Raw genomic sequence first — 10,599 nt, forward strand, 5'->3', positions numbered from 1 at the left:
TAGCCATACCAACAAATCGATCGTGATCAAATTTTTCACCCACTTATATGTTTGGGTAAATAATGTCTTGTTTGTATTATTATATAACCTATGTATGTTTCTTGAGTAATATATCACTGTTATTTTCGGACATGACATGAAACAAATGAGTTAATGGCGTGTGTCTGGTTAGTCTAATCAATTAGAGATACGTCCTTGTCTTTATCTAGTGCAAAACGGAGATTGGTATTGCAGGTAGTAGATACCCTGAAATATAGTAACAGTACAGTACTATATACTTAGACAATATATAGATATGCTTCTAAAAACATATTTTCGAAGGTCATAGTTGATGAATAAAGATTAATTTGGCAAAACTTTTAGGAATTTTGGTACACAATGCTCTTCAACTTCGTACTTTATTTAGCATTTTTAAGGTTTTGGTATTCGAGCGTCACTGATGAGTCTTTTGTAGACGAAACGCGCGTCTGGCGTATATACTAAATTTAGTCCTGGTATCTATGATGAGTTTATTGTTATACCTTTTATGGGTCAGACAGCATCTTGGGTTTTTATACTTCCCTTGAATATCTTTATATTTGAAACGTTCCGTGAAATTTAGAGTCATAATCTTTAGATTTTTTTTAATCTTTTCCTTATATGATCTGCACATATACTCTGATGAGCTTTATTCAACCTTTACTGCCAGTATGATATGATATGACATTTGAAAGATCTACAGCAAATCAGTATAATATTTTAGCGATATAAAACTTTATTTCTCTCCTATAAACTTCTATTTCTAAGACTCTTTTAAAAAATCAAAAACACTATCTCGTCAATCGAAGCTTACAATAAGGGGTTTGTAAGGGCATATTTTTTATATTTAGCTTCTAAAATACTGATCAAAATCCAAAGATGAATACGCAAGGTTTGAATTCATCCAATTGTCGGATATTTTGACCAACAACATATCTGTTGAGTTTAGTTGAATTATTTGAGCTGACAGTCTGTATTTTTATTAGCATTAGTTGTTCATCCATAAAAGCTGTATAACTTAAACGCAACATAGAGCAACATTCAAACAAAATATATTCAAAGACAAGACATCTTGAAAAGGTTTGTTTTTACCTTCCGATATATTTTTGATATTCTGTTACTCAATAACATCATGGTTTTTGGCGCTTACATTTCATATACTAGTTTTGCAGCGAACGCGAAAAGGAAGATACTTACAAAACGAAAATAGAAGGACTGCTTCATTACTTTATAACTCTAGATATTGAAGCAGATGGCCTATTTCAAAGAAAACAGTTTTTAATTACGGCAATAGCAGTTTAATAATAGTCAAATCTCATTTATTGATTAATCAAGTTAATGAAATAATCATGAAGGTACAATAAAATGGCTGTGTCGACAGACTTATCCGTATTATTAGTTACATAGTGTGTTAGTGACCTAATATGATATAAACAGGGTCACCCCAGCTTTACGTACAATGGGCGTTTTTCTTCTTTGCGTGCAATTTATCAACGTTGACAAACGCTAGACATACGACAACATTTGTTATTTTAACGCCCAATAAACGCGTATATAAACTTCTCGTACGCCCTAAATACGCTGAAAGCTCGTTGTGAACACAATATAGAGATGACTGACTTGTTAGTTGAAAGCGTCTAAAACTTCTGGCGTATTGGAAGTGTACATGTGTTTGACCACGCTCTGCGTACGTCGGTGCTATACGCTGATGTGTGACGCCGACGGGAAAAGACTCATCAGTGACGCTCAGATCAAAATAGAAAGAAGTAAAACAAATACAAAGTTGAATGAATACGCTTTAAATTTGTTTTTTTATAACGGGGTTTTCCGTTTTGAATTGTTCTCGGAGTTCAGTATTTTAAGAACAAAGAATGAACGTATTTTAGAGCATATTTTACAAGTTTTAGATGCTTTACTAGTAGACATATAATTCAAGTACATGCAACAATTAAACAATATTCACAATTACGAGTCCAGATATTTTTTGTTTGTCAAATTCTTTTCTATTTACTTTATCTTGGTATCAATAACATATATATAGAGACGGCCATCTTATAACAAGTGCATTGACACAATAAAACCTTTGTTTTCGGGAATTAATGCACCTTTTAGCTCTGTTAAATAAAGATTTTCAATTTTATCCTTTTTTGCAATCCTTAGTACATTATGTATACTAAAAGGAGTTTTCTTTGTCGTAAAACACTGAGGGGTTGTCAGAGTTGGTGAAATAAAAGACCGACCATAGGGAACTCTTATGGGCAACCCTGACCCTCAAAATTTTGTATGTAACAAGAAAACCTTTAAACATGCGTTATCTGACAGAAATATCGGCAACATATATAATGCTATGCAATATGAAAAAGAAGATATGGTATGATTGCCAATGAGACAACTATCCACAAAAGACCAAAATGACACAAACATTAACAATTATAGGTCACCGTACGGCCTTCAACAATGAGCAAAGCCCATACCGCATATAGTCAGCTATAAAAGGCCCGATAAGACAATGTAAAACAATTCAAGCGAGAAAACTAACGGCCTTATTTATGTAAAAAAAGGAACGAAAAACAAATATGTAACACATAAACAAACGACAACCACTGAATTACAGGTAAACATTTTCTATATCCTATTTTACCGCTCACATTAACATTCTTTTCTCAAGTAACGAGTACATGCCAATTATAATGTGAAATAATCTAGCTTATTATAACGTTAGTCATTACTTTCCAATGACGTTCAAGTTATTACTTTAAATGTGTGAACCAAGAAACAAATGAAATTTGTACGTTGTTTAAAAAACAGAAGTCACTTGGGAAGTTCTTTAGCATAATTATTCACTTGATAAAAGAAAGTGCTAAGTAACAGATAACATTTTAAAAATTTTCAACAAATTATTACTATTAACTATTTTGTTTTATCATTTCTTCGACTTTAAGAATATTATAAAGTTCACGTGTAACAAAAATAAATATTTGGTTATCATATAGTGTAGAAAAATGTTAAAAATAAAAATTATATACAATCTTAATGTTAATGTAGCATGGGAAAGGAAATCCACATATATATCATAGTACGATTTCAAACATAGTGTAAATCTACAACACTGTACTACCATGCCGAACAAGTATGACTTTTGATATCAAGTTGTAAATACTAGTATTTCAGTCTAATTCGCAGAGAAAAGGGCTATTGCGAAACCTTTAATGATGAAAATACAGTAAAAATCACAATTGTAAAAACACATGGTAATTATCAAATCAAGAAATTGTTAACAAACAGGTTTGTTTTGTAATTAGGGTTTAAAATAAAATTACACAGGACATAGTTATGCCTTCAAGTAAATTTAAATGAAAGATCGTATAGTCCAAGTTGTTTCTTCTATAGAACGACTTATCACACTTATCTGAAAGGAAAACTCTTTTAACATAATAATTTTTTCAAATAGTTCATGATTCTGCACCTGATCTTAACAATTATTGGGAGTTCGTGCAAATATGTCACTATGTGAATAAAATGAAATTGCACAAATATCTATCGGAATCAACAAATGTCTATCCATCGTCAATATATCTTAATTCAGTTCAAACTATGTATATGTTACAGGCGTTTTCTAAATTTAGGCATTTTGTAAAATGACTGAATTTTCAGGCAGTTTACAAAATGCCTAATCTTGACAGGCATTATACAAAATGACTAAAATTACCTAGTCATTTTGTAAAATGACTGAAATTTTTAAACAATATTCCACAAATTGCCTGTTCAGTTTTGTATAAAAAAGATATCATATCTGTATTAAGTTACTGAGCGTCACTGATGAGTCTTGTGTATACGAAACGCGCGTCTGGCGTACTAAATTATAATTCTGGTACTTTTGATAACCATTTACTAGTAGTAAACTTATCATTATGTTGTCAAAACGACAGAAGGACAAATTGTTCTTTTAATAGAATAGCATTTACAATGAATTTTTAGAACATCTAGATTTAAAATAGTGATTTGAAACATATGAAGCAGGGAAAACGTTTGTTTATATTTGACTGATTGATGTTTGTTTGTTTCAGTGGCGAATATTTCATGCATTTTTAAAGAAGAAAACCGTTTGGTTATAATTCATATTGACTATTTCTGCAGTGGATTGACATGGGTAAAGAACATGAAATCTAACTGCCGCTTGCTTTTGAAATAACGGTGTTTTGGATAGGGACAAAAAATCCAATTGAAAATGGTCTTAGAGTTCTCAATGTGCAGAGCGTGCTGCAATTTACTGACATGCGGCAATATATTTAATGTTCCCATTCAGAAAGAATGAGAATTTATACCTCCACAAACAAACTTATTCATCTCTTTAGCATGGGTTTTGCCATTCAAGGTCCTTTTTTTTGTTGTGATTCAAATATAAGTATCTGAGTTTCAATAAAAAGAACATATTATTTGTCAGACTTACTACCGGAAGGAAATTTGTGGGTCTTTGCAATCTGATAAATTAACAAAACAGTAGTTAACTGTCAAAAATCTTAAAATTCGCAAAAAAAACCCAGATTTTACGACAAAAAAAGTATTTGCCAAAAATCAGGACAAATATTGTGTAACAGTTCAGTTCTGTCATCCATTTTTTCAACATTTTATTTTATTAAACAAATTTCAGGCATTTTGTGAAATGCCTTTCAATTTTTCTAGGCATTTTGTAAAATGCCTAGAAAAATTAGGCATTATGTAAAATGACTGAATCTTGCAGGCATTTTAGAAAATGCCTAAAATTCTCAGGCATTTTACAAAATGCCTAAATTTAGAAAATGCCTGTAACATATACAGAAACTTTTCTTAATAGGAAAGGACATGAAGAAGAAAAATTAGCATTGCTTCTTTAATACTAGTATATAGACATACGCGAATGTTTTATAATTTGACAATATTAAAAGAACATCAAACCCGTCGTTCTTTATCGGCATGTAAACCAAACAACTTCAGAAAAAACATATAAAAATGTTGAACAACCGATAAAACCAAAAAGAAAAATCCCTACCGGACAATAATTCAGACCTTTGTATGAAAGAGACACATCCCTTTTTAAAAATGATTTAAAAAAAAATATTATATAATATCAATTTATATGTATTATAATGCCAGCAGCAAGTACATTGAACGGTGTTTTTACTGAATACAACCTAAGATTCGACTTAAATCACGGGACTGTTGATTTATCTAGTATGCATTCTTTTTAAAATTTCTCTTTTTGATGTATTCAGAATCATTTAAAATGTTCCATAGTTTATAAATTTATTTTTTGTGTCACAGTCAATAAAAGAGAAATTGACTAAAATTCGATTTGCAATTGATGAAAACAGTCTATTGTATGCAAGGAATATTGCAACTTGTATAAATAAAGGTAGCTTTTTATTCAATATTACTGAATATTATATCTATTTTTAACAGTTTTTATTGTAATTCCTCATTTGATGTTTACAAATATATGATAAAACATCTGAAATTTGATTATTTGAGGATTGAAATCAATGTCAATACCTTTGAATCATTTTAACTTACGTCGGTAACGGCTGTTATTTGAGGCTAAATGTTGAAAGTGTTATTTATTTATTTTATTTACTACAAATTCTTGTTCGGCATGGCAGCCCAGAATAACTTTATAATGTTTTAATTGGCAAACATACAAACACTTTTTCTTAAAGTATTATTTGACAACATTATGATCAGGATTAATCTATGCAGTATCTATTGGGAATACATCTATGAAACTTAAAATTCACATAATTAATTTTTTTTCAATTTATTAGAGCCAGGTTTTCCAACAGAAATGCTTGATGTTATTGAACATGTTTTGTTTTATTGTTTTTCTTCAAGAAAATTATTCAATGCTTCAATATTTATTTCAAAATTTATGTCTCTAGTTTTCTTTGTTATCTTTTGTGTACTGTTGCTTGTCTGTTTGTCTTTGTTTTTTTAAGTCATGTGTTTTTCTGTTTATTTTAGACTTAAGAGTTTGAATGTCCCTTTGATATATTTGGTCTCTCATTTATCTGCATAACATTTTTACCATAATAGTTTGAACTGTCTTATGAGGTTTTTTTTATAATTTTTATTTTTTTATCTATTTGGCAGCATACAATTTTCAATTTATGCATTAAACATAAAATTATCGTCATTTGCTTAAGGTTTATAATTTTAATGCAATGATACTAGTAATTAAATTTCTGCAGGTTTCTAAAACTATTGAATTATATACTATTGCAGGAATTAAGTATAAAAGTTTTAATAAGTCAATCACCTAGAAAGATCAGGGGAGATAATATCAGATTATTACATGGCATTTTTCATATCGCATGTATTATCAGCCCTAGGTTTAATATCAGCCCAAGAGCCGCATGGCTCGAGAGCTGATATCGACCGAGGGCTGATAATACATACGATATGAAAAATGACATGTTATGATCTTTTTATCATATGCTTCAACAGTAAAGAAAAATGACAGACAAAGGTATAAATCCTTTCACGTGTTTCCCGAAGTTTAACTGAGAGTAAAAACGTTCACGGACGTCGGACCCAAAATTTGATACATTCAATATGAAAATTTTCTATCATATGCCTCAACAGAGAGAAAAACAAAACAACAGTTTAATATATACGAATCGACAAAAAGAATTAATTCAACAATATACATAATTATGAACATTAATTGGATAAGTATTTTTTTTAAAGAAACTTTCTAAATTATGTTTCAGAAAAAAATAAAAAATGCATTTATTTAAATTTTTTTTATTTTTTATTTTTTTTTTATTATTTTTATTATTTTACACGATATACTTTCCATTATAATTGTTTTATACACTGCTTTGTACTGTTTTCACTGAAAACGTAGCATTGAAGTGTATTTTCCGGAATTGGCCGAGTATCACCGGAATGACATGTGATAACGTTACGGAAGGGCATGTGATAACAATCGAAGCATGTGATAAACTTTTCATATCAGCCCGCTAAGCACCAATTCGAAAAATATGAAATTTACGTCAATTTAATGCTTTTATCATACGGAAAAATTTATATGTTATTTAGTCTAAGTATATGATAAATAACTATATCAAACTGTTTAACGTGTGTATGCCAGCTAACCATTTTCTATTTAGCACTTCTTTTATCTAAACAACTTTGAATTATGCGGCAATAAAAAGTTTCGATAAATATTTTGTTTGTATAAATAAACATTATTATTGTTTATTATGAATCCGTGTGATTTTTTCATTTCAATAAATATGACCAATAACCTTTGGTAACAGCAAGAAGGAATGATGTTTTCTTAGGGGATTGGAGTGATAATTTGCCGGTGAGGAAATCGAAAGTAAAACCACAAAAGTTGGTGTCATTCTGAAAAGTAATATAAAGAAAAAGGAATCAACATGTCGCTTCTTAGTGGTCATTCCCTACAACTACAGTTTCTATTATGAGCAACTATTGTAGTATTCACATAGCTTGGTATATCTTATTGTTATCCTGCTTCTTCTTTGTAGGTTTTAATTTTTTCGGTTAGGGTAAGTGATTTTGCAAGTTCTTATATCAATACTTAGTATTTGTCATTCGTTAAGAGAGGGACGAAAGATACCAACAAGACATCCAAACTCATCATTTGTAAACAAAATGAAAACGCCATGGCAAGAAACAAAACAAAAACGTTAAAAAAAACAGCATACGAAACACAATATAGAAAACTAAATTTTGAGCATCTCGAACCCTACTAAAAACGGTGGTGGTTTCTGGTTTTCCAGAGGGGAAAGCAGTTTTAATCTACATACAACACATATCGCTTTCCTCCTATAAAATACATTGATAAGTTCAATTGATAATGCATGACATTATAGTTGATTGATTTTTACGCTTATCTAAACCCTAGACATCACAAAATTAATAAACTATCGGTAAAGTTAAAAGCCGTAAAAAGTCATACCTTGAAACTTGACAGACTATAAAAAAAATTAGGATAGAAACACAGTTTTTTGATAAACAAATGTCGAATAAACAAAGATTTTAGAAAACGACATACAAAAATGAAACCGAACTTATAAGTCCACACATCATGGATTCAAATAATATCACTAGCAAATATATGCCAGGCATCCATTATGAGTTTTGACATATATGTTTGGTCTATGAATGTATGTTACATTTATGTTTATGTCAATAACGGAGGAAAATATATCATCTTATTCCGTTTGTCGTTTAAAATGAACATCAAATTTTCGCTACGATCGCAGTGAATTTTATTTTTTAAGTCAAATAAGAGTTTTTGATAAAAAAAAAATTACAAAAACGTGTTAACGCATATCATACATAATTAATGAAATACACGTAGTTGACTTGCCAAACAAAGTAAAGTGTCTCTAAAGTTTAAGCAATGTATGTAAATCGATACGTTTGAGTTGGGTATCTGAATAAGGTTAAGGTAAAGGAATTGAGATAAGAATATACTCAATAACTAAGGAAACATGCATTAATTAACAGTAATGATGACAATATAAATAGTCCATATTTCAGATGTATGAAAAAAGGCGTTGGATTATTTACTAGGTACGCAAAAAATAAATACACTCGCATACTTTTTTATTGATCTTGATCAAAATACTTAATAAATGTTAAGATTGTCTATCAACACAAACAGAAAACGTAATTGTTAAAATAAAAAAACAACTTTCAAAAGGGTGATCAAATTCAAATTCAATCTTTTCCATCACTTGATTGGTATTAATATACTGATATACTACGGAAACTGTACGAAATGGGTTTCGAATACAAAAGAAAAGAAACATTTCCTTTTCTTGTGCGATTCCCTCAGTGTTGTGTGTGTTACTTTGAGTTGTCTCAGTTGTAAACAATCATAAACTACTACTGCCATACATTTCATTAACAAAATGTGTAAATGCCTACACAAGCATCTCACTTCTTGTCATGTTTAGTTGCCAAATTTTTTTTTAAATGATGAAGTAAATGACTCGTACAATTTTAAAGTACACGTAATCTTTTTTGATACTACCTGCATATAATTGTTAACTTTATTTCTGCATTTGTCGTTTTGATACGTCTATAACTAAAACATAAAAGACTTCAACTCAAGTAGTTAAAGAACTTGTTTTATACAATATCATACAACAACGAAAAGCAATATTAGAATCATAAAAATCATATTTTAAGTCATGTAATTTGAATGTTACCGAAATTATCAAAGCAATGCAGGCGTATATTCTTAACTAAGTCGTGTATTGATTTTGTTATATTTAGTTATCAGTTATCATTTTGAATTTTTGAAATTCTAAGACTTTTCTACCTCAGGCATAGATTACCGTAGCTTTATTTGGCAAATCTTTTTAGTTCTCAATGCTTTTCAACTTTGTACTATATTTGGCCTTTCTAACTTTTTTGGATTCGAGCGTCACTGATGAGTCTTTTGTAGACGAAACTCGCGACTGGCGTATATACAAAATTTAGTCCTGGTTTCTATTATGAGTTAATTTACTGCTATTTAATTTTCATTGCACGTTTGTTCATTTCCTTCCATTGCGGTTATATCTAGCAATTGTATTGTGCGGTGACCGACGTTTCAAGGATTTGTAGTTAACAATTGAACAGATACCTGCCAAGATTTCACTCTCATTAAAACACTGGCAATGTTTACACGGCAATAAGCATGCATGTGTTTTCTTTATACATATTTGTGATTGATGAGGTGTGCCAACAACAAATGCCAAATTGCGAGGCAGCCTATTGAATATATGACAAAACAATGTTTATGTGTCTTATCATGTTTTATCCTTTTTTACACGGATCCTGTTGTATTGATAGAACACAAAGAGAGTATTTCATCATTAAATAATTAAACTAGGTGTCAATAGTTTCTAATTCAATGGTTGTCTTTTGAGCAAGTCTTATTGTATTGTTTAAAGTTAGAGATGGTTAGTTTTTCATGTTTGTATTGTTTCACATTTTCTATATGTGAGCCTTTTATTGCTAAGTTTAAGTTTGTAGTTTTCTCATTGTTGAAGACCAAAAAGTAACATCTAAATCCCTCTATTTTCGTAATTCATTTAAACTCTGGTATGTTCCTATTGGCAATCAAACCGCTTCTTATAATTTACATAGATAAATTTCTGATGTTGTTTATGTGAGAGTGACCGTGATTTTGTACACGTATTTTGCTTATTTAGACTAAGTTGACATCTAATTAAAATATCTCACTATTTCATATTTTAATCTAATTTATATATTTTAACAGTTCACATCTAATTAAAATATCTCACTATTTCATATTTTAATCTAATTTATATATTTTAACAGTTCATTTGCATTTTATAATACTTTTTATTATCTGATTAGATAGTTCCTACGTATATAGATATTTCCTACTGTGGTTTTCAAAATATAATCGTACGAAAACTTTAATAGTCAAAGTAGGTAAAGAAATCAACATTTGAATGCTGCACATGTTTTAACATAGATTTTGTTTTCATAAAATAGAGGGCATTTCTATACTCCAATTTCATTACAGGACCAATTTCCTAAACGTAATTTTCAAAA

This window comes from Mytilus trossulus, chromosome 4 (assembly GCF_036588685.1).
Source record: "Mytilus trossulus isolate FHL-02 chromosome 4, PNRI_Mtr1.1.1.hap1, whole genome shotgun sequence".
Lineage (NCBI taxonomy): Eukaryota > Metazoa > Mollusca > Bivalvia > Mytilida > Mytilidae > Mytilus > Mytilus trossulus.